At 34.2% G+C, this 18,544-nt stretch overlaps 1 protein-coding gene across 2 annotated transcripts in view; it reads left to right on the top strand.

The window, feature by feature from the left end:
• PTPRD (protein tyrosine phosphatase receptor type D) overlaps positions 1-18,544 on the top strand; it is a 1,574,709-nt gene that overhangs the window by 156,584 nt on the left and 1,399,581 nt on the right. The gene's annotated exons all lie outside the window — the stretch shown is intronic.

Below are 18,544 nucleotides of genomic sequence, written 5' to 3'. Positions count from 1 at the left end.
GAGGCCTCCTATTCAAGAGTAGCTGTCTGGCAAGAGGATTTGGCCTTGCCTGGAGAGCTCTCATGACAACAGAAAGAAGGGGATAGTGGTGATGACACAGTACCCAGCTAATATGTGAAGGGAGCCTGCTATCTGTCTTTGTTTTAATGGTTACTGAAAGATAACCAAATACTTCTGGAGGAAATACTATTACATTACCTAGATCACCTGTTGGGTTTGTTCTTTTTTCATATAAAGCGGCAGCGATTTGGAGGAGGTTAAATGGGGTACTGGTGAAGAAGTGGGTTGACTGCTGAAATTGAAGTCAGAGAATGTGGGGATATTATTTTCAAGAGTTAATGTAAGTGGAACTGGGCAAATCTTTCATAATCAGTCATTTGAAGCATTCTCAGAAAAATACAGCATCAATTATATAAAATTCCCTGAAGCATCAAAATATTTTGCATGCTTGAAATCCTGCAGATGGTACTCACAAGTAAAAATACATTGTATTTATTTGCAGAATATCATAGGCACATTAGTAATTTGTTGTGGATGGCATATGTGTCCCATTGCAGTGAAAATGACAAAGTAATCACTTTTGGGGTAAAGCGTCAAGTGTGGTTTGTTGCTTCAGTTATTCCCTTTTAGTCATGCGTGGGGACAGAGAAAAATAGATTTTATTAATAGTTTTTATTCTTTACACTTAAGAACTAAGTTAAAGGTAATTTTTTGAGGGGGGGAATTTAATAATATTTTTAAAGTCAAAACTCTTTAGAAAAGTAACCTGAATACTTGTATGTCTGAATGTTATTTTTTTTTCCTGGCTTTCTTGGGCAATTTTATATTTTATGGCATGGTGTTTTCTCTGCTGGTTTCACACATCCCAGCACTGTCACTGCATCAGTTTTGCCCAAGATAAAAGCTTTATCATAACCCTTCACTCTCTTTAATTCTCCTGTGGGTAAAAACATGGCTTCCTTCAAAGATGATTTTGGCAGTTTTTAGTCCATCAGAAGCAAATCCTTTTCCCTCCGGTCCTCAATATTCCACTTCTAGTGTCCAAACAGTGTCAGTATTAAGACGCTTCAGTTTCATTTTTCTTTCATCTCTGGTTTATTTGGTGTTTGGCAGAGTAATGATCTAGGTGGTTTGGTTAAAAATAAATTTCCAAGCTTTATCTTCAAACTGCAAAATCAGAACCCCTTGACATGGAGTCTAGAAATCTGTGAACTTCCTTAGTAGCTCTTCTGCACACCATTTTTTCAGACCCGTACGTCCTATGTGTTCAAATAATTTTGCTCTCATGAGTCAAATTGCCTAAAAGGAATTTATTTTATAAAAACTCCATTGAAATGGCAGCAAAAATATTTAGTATAGTTTTGGGGGCTTAATTTCTATAAAGATGAAGTTTCAAGAGAAAATAGCTATGTATTTTCTATAACATCATCTTGCTAAAGTTGTTCAAACACTTACCTAGAGTCTGATTTTTTTTTTTTTTCTGATTTGTTTTTACCTTAACCTTTGGATCAACTTTGTGAAAACTTAAAACGTTGGAGAAGATATTGAACAATTTTTATTGTGAATGCTTCTGGATATACAGGCTGTAAAATACCCCTCTCTGCAGTGTTTTACATACAGGTGTAAAGATAGGCAATCTGGTGATTATTTGGGTGAGAACAAAGTGTTAAATTGAGAAACTAAATATCTTGCCTGGTGGGGAGGTATGTTATCATCTCTTTAAGATAATTTCCAAATAGCAAATATTAAAAATAGAAAGTTAATTTCTGTGCCTAGTTACATAATTTTTATAACTCTAGGAATTAGTCTTCCTCAAGGCATACGTAGATTAATTTCTTGGTAGCCTTTTTTCTCCCAGTTGCTGGTGCTAGAGATCATCAAACTGTGGCTTCTGCCTCACTCTCTCCTGCTCTGACCTAAATATGTGAGACACCCTATTCCTACAGAAGTAGAACTGAAAGTAGTTCTGTAGTTGGCAGCCTGCTTACTTATTTAACTGCAGCCTTCTGTAAACATTGCCAAGTTTGCACAGCCAGCCCAGTTTATAAGATTGGCTTTATGACTCGCCTTTTCTTTGCTTAGGATTCTAGATCTTTTAAAATAATTCACGTCCTCTTGCTGAGGACACTCTACCAAACATTCACAGATTCTTTCTTTTCACCTCAAGTTCATTACTTGGGCATGATTCAGTGCAACATGTCATAGAAAATAGGACATGACTTTGAATATTACCACTGACTGAAAGACCCTACTATTTGGAACATTGAACCATATTAGAAGTCTGTGGGTAATGAAAAGAGCCCAAATTTCACTTAAATGTACTCTCTTCACCTTGCACACACTCATGATGAGATCCTATAATTTGCTCTGAGGGGCACACTCTGCAGGACAGAAACTCTATCTCATTCCCACTGGTCCTTGCCTCCACATCTTGGATATGGATCTACAACTGAATTTTCTTATGAACAAAATGGTGGAAAATGGCAGATAAGAGTTTTTGACTTAGTAATACAGTTTTCTCTTTGAAAACACTGGAATGTGATTAACAGAATAGTCATGATCACCATTTACAGCTATAAATGGGAAAAGGTGGTATTTTAATAATTTATTAAAAAATGGTACTTAAAGTTAATAATATGTATATCCCAGCTATAGCATAATTCCTGCATTAGAGATTTTCTATGCTAACAAGACTGGTTGGCTTGTTTTATATTTTTTTTAATTTATAAATTAAAATGCTTCAATTTCTGAAACTTTATTTTTTAGCCTTGAACATGGCAGGTGCTCAACTCAAGGCTAGGTCTCGAGTGTTGTAAAAATACTGTATTTTTCCACCAGGAACTTGTATTTTAAGTAAATTTTATATTTATTTATATACACATATGACATTTAAAATTAAAAGATAGCGCTTCCCTAGTGGCGCAGTGGTTGAGAGTCTGCCTGCCGATGCAGGGGACACGGGTTCGTGCCCCGGTCCGGGAAGATCCCACATGCCGTGGAGTGACTAGGCCCGTGAGCCATGGCCTCTGAGCCTGCGCGTCCGGAGCCTGTGCTCTGCAATGGGAGAGGCCACAACAGTGAGAGGCCCGTGTACCGCAAAAAAAAAAAAAAAAAAAAAAAAAAGATAAATATTAGGTGAAGGAATTAATGCAACATAACTTAATTCTAGTAATTGTTTATAGTTATGAGGTAATCATTTTGTTCATTCTCACCTATTCCTTCCAATTACCATATAATATCAATTCCTTTTATTTTTCATTTATCCTATAAATATTAAGAACCTAACATTTTCTAGGCACTCAGCTAAATATTAGGACTCCAAAGAGAAATTCATTAATCCTCCCATTAAGAACATGTATTCTGATGGACAAAATTGAAAATCTTCAAAGGATCAAAGGAACATGGTTTAAATGAAACTTTTGGCACTATAACATTCCAATTTGAAGATATCCAAATTAAAACTATGAAATATAGTATATAGTATATATGAAATATAGCTCTATAGTATGTATATATATAGTATATATATAGTATATAGTATATATATATAGTATATGTATATAGTATATATATATATAGTATATATATATAGTATATAGTATATAGTATATATGAAATATAGCTCTTTCCCATTTGGATCTTAAGCCCACAGTCTGAGCCTAGCTGTCATGGTCGAATACTGAGACCACTGGCCAAAATCCTGGCTAAATTTCATGAATAAGTTAACATCCATGAAACATCAGCCAGTTTGTCTATAACTTGATATATATTTCTACTGTCATTTTGATGTTATTTAATTAGTAATTTATAATTTATCTTTTTGTTTATGTTATTGATTTTTTTAGATATAAAAAGGACACAAATATGTACATGTTTGTGTGTGACTGTATAGTCAAACATCAATAAATACTCATGTATTGGTGTTGCTTTATAGAATCAAACCTCTGTGAGATATTTTGTACCAAAATATGTGGGAAGAGAAGCAATTATCATTTTACTGAGGAGGATTCATTTGCCAAACATAGAGCACATACAGGCATGACACTTAAAAGATCCCATAAGATATCACAGTCCTTAATATTTTATATAAGTAAACCAAGGTTTAAAGAGTTTAACTTTGCCAAGGTCATCTAACTTCTTCCTTTAGAAGGAAGGCCTAATTTGGGGAAAGAGATATAGAGTGTACTTTGCATTTATGGGAAAAAAAAAAAAAAAAAAAAAAAGATACACCAGCACCTTTTTCTGTTAGCTGAGAAAATTCCAAGGTGTAACAACTATTTATAAACTCTGGAAACCATGTCCCTAAGAGATACTAAGATTCTCTCCTTGCCCACAAGCATGTTTAACCTGAATTCTTGCATTTTAATTTTCTCAAGAGAACAGTAAAATTTTCTGTAAACGGCCAGAGAAAAAAATAAATGTAGGATTTGCAAGCCTTAAGGTTTCTGTCTTAACCACTTAACTCTTTTGTTATAGTGCAAAAGCATTCGTAGACAATGTTCAAATATACCTGTGTTCCAGTAAAGCTTTATTTAATACAAAAAATGTTAGACACAATTTGGCCAACTAGTTGGTTTGCTTGAAAGTTTAAATAACCCCTGCTTGAAAGTTTAGACCACTGAACCCTGAATAACTGATCACATACACTATCATTTAAACAGTTTCAAGTGCATATCCCTGATACATGATTTTACTTATTTATAGGGCTTTACAAATACTGCTGTTCTAATATATTTTCTTCAGCATGAAATATGCACAAAATAGAATAAGGAACAAATAAAATACCTAAGTAGAAAGTCAATTTTACTTGACATCATGTAGCTTGTCCTACCCACCTTCCGGTACGTATTGCCCTATATACAGCTGATAAGGCAATAATCTGAAGGAAAAAAAAAGTTTTTTTTGAATAGTTGGTTAGCTTTTAGTTGGTAGTTTCTTAAAAAGACAGTTTACTTTACAGTGGAGTATGAGATAATAACAACCATACTACTTTTAGAATTAATACTGATGTCTGGTTTCTTTTTTGCTCCTAAATCTCTTTTTCGTCCTTCCTCCCTCCTTCCCTCCCTCCCTTCAAACTCACTTGAGTTAACAGTTTTAGCTAATAGCTGTCAATCTTAACATGGATTTAATTCCCTTTTTCACTTATGAAGGCTGAAATGAAGTGAATAATCCTTTGATGTTTCTATAGAGCACCCTATTCGATTTTTGCTTCTTTGTTTCCATACCAAGAAAAAGTGCTCCATTTCAGCTGATTTTAGACTTTGAATTCTTATGTTTTGAGTTATTGCCATTTAAAATTACTCCAAGCAGACAGCTATAGGTGTGTTGGTTCAAAAGAAATACAGATTATGTAAAAAGCCTTCTAACTCAAAATTCTTCTAAACATAACTTATCTCAATATTCTGCTTTATTTTCCTTTGTGATTTAAAATATACATGAGTATACAAATATGTATATATTCATCTAAAAATATCTACGCTTAGCTATTTTAGAGAGAAAAGTAAAATTTTCTAATATTAAACATAGTCTTTCATAAACATATTAAATATTCATCTCAATTCCTTGTCTGAGCAAATATAAAAAATGCAATGTTTCTAACATGAGTACTTATGTGTATTTTCCAATATATTTAAGTCACTAACAAGTGTTAAAATAAAAATGCAATATATCTTTCTTCAGATTTCACAAATATATTCTAAATATTTATGTTAGCAGGTAAGCTAAGGTACATGTTTATCCTTTTGGCCAATGTGCATTGAGTATGTATTTACGTGTAGATCTGAGAAGCTGTGAGATATACCAGATAGAGAAAAGACTCTGTTAAGTTTCATGAACATTACATTCTATTCTTACTTTTTGCCACTAAAATTCTATGTGACCTTAAGTAAATAATTACTATTTCCAAGTGTCAGCTTCTTTATTTAGAGTTAAGGTTGGAGGTTTAAAAGAAACACTTCCTAAGGGCCATTCTGTCGCTGAGTCCATGATGTAACACATATTCTAATCGTATCAGCATTTTAGAAAAATAATAGCTAAAATTAATTTAAGCACCTACTTGGTGCCAGGAACTGAGATTCAAACTCTTCATGGATTATCTCATTTACTGCTTAACTCAGAGTTATGTAATTGTTTTTTTTTTTCATCTTAACATCAGAGCTGAGGGTACAGAGATAAAAGAGTCCCTAGCACAAGTTACATAGCTAGTAAGAGAAATAACTAATAATTATACCCAGGACTCAGTGATTCATAAGTCTGTTGCACTTCAGCATTTCTCAGAACACTCAAAGCATATGTACACACATTATGCATCTTAATCATTTCTGTTACTCCACTCTCAACCCTCCTACCTACCTCTCTCCCAGTATGATTCCAGAAAAGCAAAATAATTTGGTTGTTTTTGCTAGTAAATATTAGGTAACCTTTGAAAATATATTTAGCTCAAATTTAACAAGGAAAACAAACAGACCAAAATACTGTCTGGTATACTGAGATAACTTCTCTAAATTTGTTGTAGCTTCAACTCCCCTCACAAACACTTCTTGCCAGAGCATGGCATTTAGATCCAGCTTTGTGGTCCTCCATTCACCATCACTCAAAGGACAGTGCAGTTCCCAGGACCTGCCAAATTTAAATTTATGTCCTTATATTTCTCACAAACCCAAATTGGAATAAATATAAATAAAAATATTTTATCTTCCACTGTATTTTTCCTTATCCCTTTCTAATTCACAGTATTTTCCCTAATACTTTTATAATCTCATAATTGTATTTTGTTTTTTTGCTCCCCACTTCAATGATGTGACCTAACTTTTAATGCAGAAATAAACTCGGGCATGCAATTATCAGGTGAATTATATTTACATACCTACTACTTAGTTGTTTTGTTTCCTCTGAAAAAGTTAAACTTGTGGACAAAAAGAAGAAGTTCTGGCAACTAGGAAAAATACAAAATTTTCCTAAATATGAATACTACACTAGAATAGTATGAAAATACAGAAAATTAAAAACAAAAATGAATGAAGACCAACCACACAATTCTATCACCTTGAGTTAACCACCACTAGTACTTGAATGTGTAGATTTTCATATTTTTCTAGAAATATATACAAATATTCTCCTTGTGTTGGTTGATGTGTGTATTTAGATTTCTTGAATGCCAGCAACAGAAGGAAGGATACTGAAAAAACTGGAGATCCAGACTTCTGAAAAAAGGACAGTGGTGACAGGGAACAACACAGCCAAAACCACACTATGGTGGTTGGGATGCTGCCCTGGTGTCATAGTTTCTCTCCTTGTGTCACTGACATGGCAAGATCTTTGACATTTTCAGATTTGCCTTGATAAATTTTCCTATGAAACTGGATCTATTCTCCATCAAAATTAAAAACAAGTCAGATTGCCTAAACCAAAGACATACACCTGTATCTGCAACTATATCGGAAAATTAACCCCCACCGGCACACTTCATACACAAAAATAAGATAGACATGGAGGAACGTAAAAGAAAACAAGTTAGTATTTAGTATTATACACATAACAGAGTTAGGGAAACAAATACGGGTGAAGCTACTACAGACCTCATTTCTGTAACTGATTATGGGGATACATTTGGTGCTTATTAGTTTTTTCCACCACTTGCCATTTATGTTTTATCTTCAGCTAACAACATACATTAAGGCTTTTTAGTAACTGGTGTGGCCCAACTATTTAATCCTGAAAGAAGTTTCACAATCATTTATTATAGTTTCCATTAATTTTCTACATTTAAATATTATAGTTTTCTATTATTTTATTTAGCCATTACTTATGTGGTGCTTATTATGTATCAGTTACTATTCTAAGTGTCTTACATATATTGTCTTTTTATTTCTGATAACAACACTGAGACATAGATAAGATTTTCCCCTTATTTTACAGTTGAGGAAATTAAGTATGTATAAAGTGTACAGGACTTGACAAATTTGCACAGCTAGTAAGTATCAGAACCAGGCTGTTAACCCAGGAAGTCTGTACTGTGTGAAAGAACATCCCATAGAATCACCTGGGTTTTATCCATATGACTCTCTACCCTCGAAGAGGACCAGTGTTAACTTTCCTTTGATAGGCTAAATCAGCCCACAAACTATATATATATATATATATTTTCCCTTTTCTATCAAGTAGCAAGAAGAGTCCCAGATCACTGCTGTTGGATAACTAATTTATTCATCTGGAATATGCTCTTAATGTTGGTACCTCTTGTTGGCAAATTTGGCATTCATCATGGGCAGTAGTGAGGTGAGCCCTGGTGAGAGAGAGGTCAAGTTGTTGAGCACCTGCATGGCCTCTTCTCCTGCTGCCATGTTCACATGGTGAATGAGCCCATTCTGCAGGCCCAGCAGAGAGGAAAGAATGAAAGTGACTGATACACGCTGAGATCATCTTCTCTACCCAGTTAAGAGCTTTCCCGCCACGCCATTCTGTAAGCATTAAAATGATCCTTAAAAAAACAAGCATTCAGGGCTTCCCTGGTGGTGCAGTGGTTGAGAGTCCGCCTGCCGATGCAGGGGATACAGGTTCGTTCCCCGGTCTGGGAAGATCTCACATGCTGCGGAGCGCCTGGGCCCATGAGCCATGGCCACTGAGCCTGCGCGTCCGGAACCTGCGCTCCGCAACGGGAGACGCCACAACAGTGAGAGGCCTGCGTCCCGCAAAAAAACAAAAAAAACACCAAGCCTTCAGATGGAACATATATATTTCATATTCTGGGGCTGTTCCAGGAAGTCTTTCCACACCCTTCTTCCCTAAACTGTCTTGTTACTAATCCTTAAGGCTTGTTTTTCCCATTTCCCCAAATAATTGTCCAAACTATCCATGAATTAGTGTAGATTTTTACATAAGACCGTCACCGTTTCCAGAAAGATGTGGACCATAAAACAGACTGCTAAAATGTCCTTATACTAAAAGGATTAGCTTCCTTCATAGTCTTTCAAGGATAACTGGAATGGGAGTACAGTTCTGCAGCAGTAATTACTAGCTAGTCCTAGAATATCATTCAGCACTTATTACAAAACTGACTCCATTATTTTCCTCCTCACTAACTGGTCATTGACTATTCTATTGTACACGAGATCAGAGTTAGTATGGAAGAGCTTAACAGCCTGGTAGGAGACTGGCACTGAAAGTGTGCACAGTTTGCTTGAAAAATTACTTCAGATGATTTTATTTCTGCCACATGATGGAGTCCTATATCGCACATTCCGAACTTTGGAGCAAATAGATCAGGCGATACCTAGTTCTGTAAGGTTACAGGGCCACCTGTGTCCTATGGTTACCTATTCAGACTTTATTAAATTTTAGTGCAGGCCAGGATCTATTTGTCAAAGGAGACAATTTAGATGCTGAAGAAGGCATGGATTTGTCCAAAACCCCAGTGGCATCCCATGAGATTCTCATCTGAGGGCTTGTTCCTTTCTGCATACTCTATCCCAATGTGCCAAAGACATTGTGTATACCTTTGAATATGCTTAGTGGCAGAGATTCTTGCACCACCACCTTGACAAGTTAGAGAGCCGTCTTTTTGTCTGAGTCTTATCGAAAGTGGCATCCTTTCAAGTAACTGATGAGTGTCTCAGAGCAGTATAGCAAAATATGCTGGTTATTGCATTCCATAAGAGGCCAAGTGTTGTGCCTCTTAGCTAATGGCAGGGGGCACAAGTGTCCTTTACTTTGAAATGTATTACCCTACCAAGGCCAAGGTTATTGGATACCCAGAAACTTCACTGAAAGTTCATGTACCAGTGTTTTGTACTAACATGTGTGTATTGTACTGAGATATCCAGGATACCTTCTCCTTGCTACCTTGGTCCTAGTGATATGTCATCAACTAATAGAACGGCTTACGTCCTATGGAATGGTCCTTTTACTAAGGACCCTGGCTATTATATTGTGAGACAGCATTGAGAGGCTAATGTAATAATAAAGGAAAGTGGTAAAATTGGACTCATACTACCAGATTAAAATATATCCTGATCTTTCCTAAGCTGGAGAAAAAGTGTATTTATTAGATTAATATTTATATACTGTGATCCAGAGGCTACAATCTTGCCTCAAGGAAGGGAACCACATTCAGAACTGAAACTGGAATTCCTAATCAATGAAACATTTTCTAATCCAATACTCTTCTTCAGGACCTAACCACTTCTCTATTGGCCAAACTGGAAAACTAGGATGCAGTAGGAATCACCATCTTATGTTTTTAAAGTCCTGGATGGTGCACTAATTGAGGGCTGTCCTCAGAGGAATAATACTGATTTCCATTGATTGTTCGGATAGGGAGAAATGGCCCTGGAGGCTTTTAGTTGGTATTCCTGCCGATATAGCACTTACTTCCAGAAGTAATAGTGAAAGGATTCTTCTGGTTGCTCAGTTATCTTTTCCAAATGCATACTTGGGAACTGACAGAATAAACATGGGATGGTTTGGGGGTTTCACTGGGTTAATAATGAGGGAAACTTGGGGCAAAATTCTATCTAACCCCTACGTACCTTTGGAGATGATGAAGGGAGAACTTTAACATGTTCATGTTCTAGCTGCCAAGACACAGGAAGAGGAAGCTTTGTCTCCTTTGGCTTCCATTGATGGAAGTGGACTCTGCTTCTTAGGAGATTAATAAGATTAAGAAATTGTTAATGTAGAAGATGTTACATTTGTTTATCAAAAACAGGCATATTTTTTATAAGCCCCCTTCCCATTTAACAAATGTCAGGCACATTTTCTATCACTGTTGATAAATAGTGATCTGTAATATCATTTTCAAAATAGAATGTATACTAAAAAATGTTTAAAAAGGCAAATATTCACAGAAATGGCATGAGGTCATTACATTTACAAATGAAAAACAATCTGTCAAATTTACATATAAAAGGTGCTCCCTATCAGTAGTAATGAAGCCTTTTTTAGACTTTATTTTATTTTTTACTGTGAATTCACAAAAGCCACAAAAATATTTCCGAAACTTTTAAGAGAAGAGACGTATATGAGTTTTTAAAATGCAACTGTAAAACTGAATTTTTTTCTACATTATAATGTTGAGCGTTATTAAGCTTAAGGAAACATGTTGGAGGTTTCCACTTTGTGCCGTGTGGGACTATTAACCAAATGCCACAGTTTTATTGATAACTATGCAAAAGGAACAGGGTTTACCTTATTATAGGTACTCAAATACTTGTTAAGTGAATGAATATGATTTCTTTTAAACACACATAATTGTTGCAAATGTAATTGAAATGGTAACAAGTACATAACAGATTAGTTTTTCAAAACAGCGAGCCTGTACAAAGTGATAATGATAATAATTGTAATGTAGGTTTCTATTATTAAAATTAATTTCTAAGTCTGTGGTATGTCAGGTTTACTTCTTGAGCTAACAAAAAATTGTAATTGTAACATGCTTAATTATTAAATGAACTAATAATTACTAAATCTTAGCACCTCATTTAATGTAGTAGGTTTGTTTAATGTTATCATGCATATGGAAAAACACCACATAATTGTAATGGCTAATGTATTGTCAAAAAATAGCTAACATACCGCCACATAGCCTTTCAAATGTTAAAAATCATGTTTCAGACACATAGTTTACAAATCATATTTTAGAGATTTTCTTTAAGAACATCACTTGGCCACATGAAACCAGAGGAAATGAATTTTTGTGTGTGTGTATTCAACCTATTTAAAAATTTATTTTTATTGAAGTACAGTTGATGTACAGTGTCATGTTAATTTGGGAAGCACAGCAAGTTGATTCAGTTTTATATATATATATTTTAATCTTTTCCATTATTGTTTATCATATGATACTGAATATAGTTCTCTGTGCTATACAGTAGGACCTTATTGTTTATCCATTCCATATATAAAAGCTTACATCTGCTGACCCCAACCTCCCACTCCATCCCTCCCCCAACCCCCTTCCCCTTGGTAACCAAAAGTCTGTTATCTATAAAATTTTAAAAGCAGATCAAGATGATCATCACAGATTTGTAGTTTTGTACATTTAATGTAGAATTTATTGTATATGCTTAATATCCACTGGATAAACATGGGCTTGTTTTATTTATTTCTTATATTTTGCATAGTTCAAATATTAATAAATTAGTAGAAATCAAATGATTGTGATTCTTTTTAGGTTAGATGTAGATATTCTGAAAAAGAACATCACTATAGATAGTCTTATGTAAATAAATGTGACCTGTTTATAGACATATGTAGTGTAGAAAATGTCAACTCCAATTTGAGTTGATGTTCCATAATTTTAAATACAGTATTCTACATAATATTTTGTAGATTTTTATTTCTAATCATAAGGAGCAATGTCATAGATGAATGTAAAATATTTTTTAAACTGTTATTTCCCACTACACCTCATCCTTTTAAGCATAACAATGCATCAGTAGTAGAATACTCCAATGATTTTTATTGGCTTGTTTTCGATAAATTAAAAATAGTAGACATAATAAATATGCAAGATTATATATTCTCATAACTTTATGTAAACATATTTTATAGAAAAATATCAGTTACAATATTATATTACATTTGAAAACAGTTAAAATACATGGAAGTGAGCAGTATCAAATCCATTTTAAGGTTATCACCTTTTTAAGAGCTCAACATTTTTAGTCATGAATAACTAGATGATAGTGTAAGCACTACTTTGAGTACTTTATTGATTGGGAGGTAGGGTAACTACAAGAAAAGCTTCCAAAAAAATGCCTAATTTATTATCTGAAGACTTTCCTTAGCAGGTCACTTAGCTAAAGATCTTATAAAAAGTGTTCACATCTTAGAACTACTAAGTAGTAGAATAATTGTACATATACTTTTGTATCATTTTGTAATCAGTAATTAACTACTGGAGGAACGAAAAATATGTTAATTTTGAGAAAGTACTTTGCGCCTGGCACTGTCCCTGGATTAGCTAATTGAATCCTCTAAAAAAAATTATTTTGACAGAAAATAAAATCATCCCAGAAAAGTATGCCCACAAAAATGATTAAAAACTGTGACACAACATTTCAAAATAATGTACACGAAATTAGGAAAATTACAAAGGACAACATTAATCAGCATTAGAGAATCTCAGAAATGAAGTGACAGAGTTTAGGAAATAATTAGAAATAAAAGAAATAATCATTTCAGAAATGAAGATTAAACTAGAAATAACACTAGAACAAGTAAACCTAGCAAGAAAAGCATTAAGAAAAAGTTAATGGGGCTTCCCTGGTGGCGCAGTGGTTGAGAGTCCTCCTGCCAATGCAGGGGACATGGGTTCATGTCCCAGTCCTGGAGGATCCCACATGCCGCGGAGCGGCTGGGCCCATGAGCCATGGCCCCTGAGCCTGCGCGTCCGGAGCCTGTGCTCCGCAACGGGAGAGGCCACAACAGTGAGAGGCCCGCGTACCGCAAAAAAAACAAACAAACAAACAAAAAAAAACAAAAGAAAAAGTTAATGGAAGACCCATTTAAGAAAATATTATAAAAAAGATTTGAGACAAACATAAATCCTGAAGAAGTTTCCTACATACAAGTCATAGGCATCTCAGGAAAACCAAAGGAAAGGAAACACATACCCAGAACTATACCCAAGAAAACTTTCCTGCTGGTATTTGAAGCTGTATGTTGAAAGAGGTCATGTACCTAAGGACATCAATGTGGAATTACCCAAAGCAAGGAATACTCTAGGAAAATACTGGACTCTAAAGAAAGAAATACAAAAGTGTCATTTGGACACCTATGCCAAAAAAGAAAAATAAGAAAAAGACCGATTAGGGAACAAAATTGTTTATCAAACAACAGAACCTAACTCTAGAAAAAAATGTGGTAACATACTTATGGTACACAGGGAAGGAAAATGAGAGACACATGAACCAAAGATGTTACATTTAGAAAAAACTAACTTTGGGTTAAAAGGACATAAAGAGTATTGTTAACATTGAAGAACTCCATTGTTTCCCTGAATCTTTCCTGACAATCTTCCATAGAATATACTTCAGACCCCCAGTTAACTAGAGATAAATAAAAGACTGGTGTTGAATATTCCACATGTACTCAGAACTAAAGATAAGTGATGGTTAAAAGGGATAAAGTATATCCTAAAAAAAAAAAAAAAAAAAAAAAATTAAATAAAAGGACATCCCTGGTGGTCCAGTGGTTAAGACTCTGCAGAGACAGAGCACAATATGTAGTGTCTATATACCTTGACTGTAAGTATAGGTTTGGGCGATATAGGCAATATAGATGATACAGATGTAGGGGATATGGACGTAGATATGTGTATTTTACATACACATATATAATCATATGTATATGTAAAAAGGGATTATCAGAGAGCATATTCAAATTTTAAAAATTATTTTTATTACTCATATTTGTGGTGATAATGTTACTGTTGTTACTCTGAGATTGTCCTCTGTGTAAAGTACATTAAAAAAATGAGCAATTATGATGGGATATTTTTATTCTATTATCCTCTATATCGTCAGGCATCAGGATTTTTGATGTGGAAAAGAGACGAAGGGTGCAATATGGAAGAGACTTAATAAAAATTCTGTAGTCTTGAATTTTCATTGAAAGTATTAGTATTAACTTAAGAATTTTTTTTCTTGAAAACTACATTGTTATATGCTTGTGTATATGTGTGTGTGTGTATATATATGTGTGTGTGTGTATACATATATATGTGTGTGTATATATATGTGTGTGTGTGTGTGTGTGTGTATATATGGTGTGTATGTGTGTTCATCCTAGCTCTTCTGCTGTAAAGACCAAGAAGCAATCACTGAGCCAGTAGCAATTAGTACCTATGTAGCACCCAGATTATGTTACTGAAATATCATGTCTCACTAAAGAAAACCAAGGTTTCTTGGAGAAATGGCAGGTCTAGGACAAGATGAGTCTGAGATGTCTTTTCAAACCAGATAGCAAGCTGTAAAAAGCTCTAGGTTTATGTCAAAAGAATTCAGAAAATAACTTGAAGAGGCCACTATTGAGTTAATTTGCAATTAATAAATTAGTCATTGCAATGAATGGAAATTTATCAAACACATGTAAATCTATGAGTATAAATGATACTTTAAAATTAATTACTTTCCTTCAGAGAATGTGCAGCAATTAAATTATTATCTTGAAACCTAGTATATGAAATAAAAGAATCAAACATTTATCGTGCCTTTCTTAAATGGACTCTACCATTGGATAACAAAGTAGCAGACTGGGGATATGTCTTGTTAAAAAGTATCCCACCAGATAAAATAGAAATGATAGATAAGTACATTTTGCAGTTACAAATTAATAGATTTTAGAACTGAGTATCAATGGCTGCTAACAAATAAGGAAACAGGCTCAGATAGGTTAATGCAGTTTTATATAAGACATCATAGCTAGTAGGTACCAGAGTAAGAATTCAAATTCACATCATGTGGTTCCCACAGCCCAATTTCGTCACTTTGTCTTAATTCAAGATTTTTTCTGGACCTTTACCAGGTGTTGAATGCTAGTTTAAAACAGTTTGTATTTTGTGATCAACCTTGATTTATCAGACAAGATTTTAAATGTTCATTAAGATCACTTCCACTTGAGACACACAAAATCATCTCAGTAAATTTAAACCACATATTGAGAAAGTTATTACCTTATTCTCTGCTTCTGATTCTTAAGAAGAAATACTCATTTTTATACTAGCATATTTTTAGCAACCCACGTATTTCCAGTAATTTTGTTTTTAACAAAAAGAATAGGTCTCATACTCAATGGCAAAGATATCTAACTAAAATTTAATAATATGCTTTTGTTTTGACTGTGTTTATTTTTATGATTAAGTCAAAACAATGAAAAGTTACATTGATTTTCATTACACCAGCAATATAAAGCTCCATTCTTGTAATAAAGCAGCCAGTTAACACAGCAGGTAAATTATAGTATGGGTGGTAGGTATGTGATACAACAAAAATTATGATTAGTTCTCAAGTATATGGCATTTAGGAAATACTGTACTAGGCCAAATTCTAATTTGATATTGTGTAGTTTAGTTAAAAAGAAATTTAAGTTGTGAATGATGAAGAAATGATGAAGTTTATATAAGTTGAGATTATCTTAAGTGTTATCATGAACATATATTTGAGTAGTATTTAAAAAATATTTAATGAACCAGAATACATTTTCAAAATAAAGTTATCCATAATTTAACAAGGAGAAGAAGTGAAGAAAAATAGACAATATGATGACATTTGCGGGTTGTTATTTCAGTTAAATTTTCGTATTCATGAAGTTTATGTGATGAATGTAGGGTTATTATGGCTTCATCATAATTGCTTTTGAGCAAATATACAGGTAGGGTGATATTTACTCCAGTAAGTGCTGAAAGGACTTGAGACTCCAGTTACAGATATTTCACATATTAGCCTACAAATTTCAAATGTATATAAGTCATAAGTCAAGAAAAGTATGTACTCACACACATATATATATACATGCATGCACATACAATTCCTTTATTTTTGGAATTGATGAGTGAAACTTGTGGTCTTATTTAAATTTAAATCCCTGCTTTGCTGCTTTCTAGCTTTGCAGTCTTGGCCAATGTAGTTACCTCTCAAAGTCATTGGTAAAATGAGAATAATAATATAAATCTATTTTAGAGAATTGTTGGTAATGTTATATTTAATAATGGATGTAAAATGCTTAAAAATGCATATGGTTACTAATTCCAGTATTTTTTATGCCTAAAAAGAAAACATAGCAGAGAGAATAAATAGCCTGTGGACAATATGTATAGTATGGGTTATATATATTTTTTCTTCAACTTCTCTGATTCTGGATACCAAACATGATAATCTCTATATAGCTATATCTCTAAGGAATATTCAGACAGGTTTCAGAAGCCTCCCAACACAATAGATATGCTGGTTCAGGTTAGGCTATAAATTGGCTAGGAGGAAACATTCACACATATGTGTGAGCAGACCCCTACCACCAGCCCCTACCTACCTCCACCCACATCACTCATACAATAAAATTAAACTACATTTGAGATTTAACTGGAGTTAAACACTTTTTAAAAAGTGACAGAAGGAAGACACAACAGATATAACAGCACTACATATTTACATGCAGCAGAAATCGGTAATCATTTCACCTAAGTTCTTAACCCCAGGGTAGAATGATATAGAATCTGAAAAGTGCAGTTCTTAACCTCAGTGTAAATTCACTTTGGGTTTCATCCCTCTTCTTGGGGAATTTATACCATGTAAGCCTTTAAAAAGAAATAGAGATCTGATTCTTTTTTATTCTCTAGCCAAAATCAGCATCAGTAAAGTTACTTCTCAAACTGGGGGAAAATTGTGAGGATCTGGGGAGGCAGAGTCAGTGTCTAGGTGTTACTTACTAATACCTTTGCCTCCAGCCTCCGAAAGCCCCAGAAAGCTCATTTAATCACTTTGTGTAGCTTCATTATTCAACTGTATGTTACCTATTAGGGCACTACACATCTCCTCCATTTCTTCAAGTCTAAGTGACACCTGGTGAGGGTCTCCATTAAAAAATACCTTCTTTTAGAATATTTGTATTCACTACTTCAGTGAGTCTTAGCGGGCAGGTAGATGAGGTTAACAACTAAGGATGAGGTTAGTCAGGTAGAGTCCCCAAACAAGCTGATAGGACATGGTGAAAAAAAAACAAAGTTAAAAGTAACGCGTTAAACTTTTTTCCCCAAGGTCAGCCCCTGTAACCATATTGAAGGAAGTCCCTTAAGAGATCAAATGTAAACTCCATTTCCAAAATACCCATAGCATTCCCTAGGATGATCGTTTGTCCTTCACATTGATCTTGTTAACTAGCCCCACAATGGCAGGCACAACTTCCCTAGTTTCCCTGAAACTCAGATGGCTAACTTTAAATTTGTTTAACCTTCAGGTGGAACTCTTGACTTTTTGACACTGATACAGAAACCAGTGTAATTTCAAGACACCCTTGTATATGGGCACTTTTCTTTCCTTTTTTTTTTTTTTTTTCAAAATCTTTACAGAAGGTCCCCCTCACTCCTCAACCCATTCATTTTACTTTCTACAGGTAATGGATGGACTAAAATACTGTAAATAATCAGATTAAATAAAAGCAAAATTAAATACCTTTAATATTTTATTTTCATTTTTTTTAGGGGTGTATCTGTGTAAATAGCGGAGAAAATAAAGTTGTCAGGATGGGAAAATACGTGTGTATATATACCTTGTATATTTGGCCTCTAAAGACATTACTGAATCAATTTTTTTGAGTAGTTAGCCAAGGTAGCATTAAACAGTTGACTTCCAGTTCAGCAAATACATAAAAATCACCACACTGCTTTTATCTACAACTTTTCATGTTGAAAATCACATTTTAGTCTGCCCTATGGGATAGCTATGTGTACTAGTCAATTCAATATTATATAATCATATTTATGTTAATTTAAAAGCAAGAAGTGAGAGGTCATTGAGGAATACTCAATCTGGCCTACGGTAGTCAG

The sequence above is a fragment of the Leucopleurus acutus genome (genome assembly GCF_964270905.1).
Source record: "Leucopleurus acutus genome assembly, chromosome: 7".
NCBI lineage: Eukaryota > Metazoa > Chordata > Mammalia > Artiodactyla > Delphinidae > Leucopleurus > Leucopleurus acutus.
This window is presented reverse-complemented; position numbering and strand designations above follow the sequence as displayed.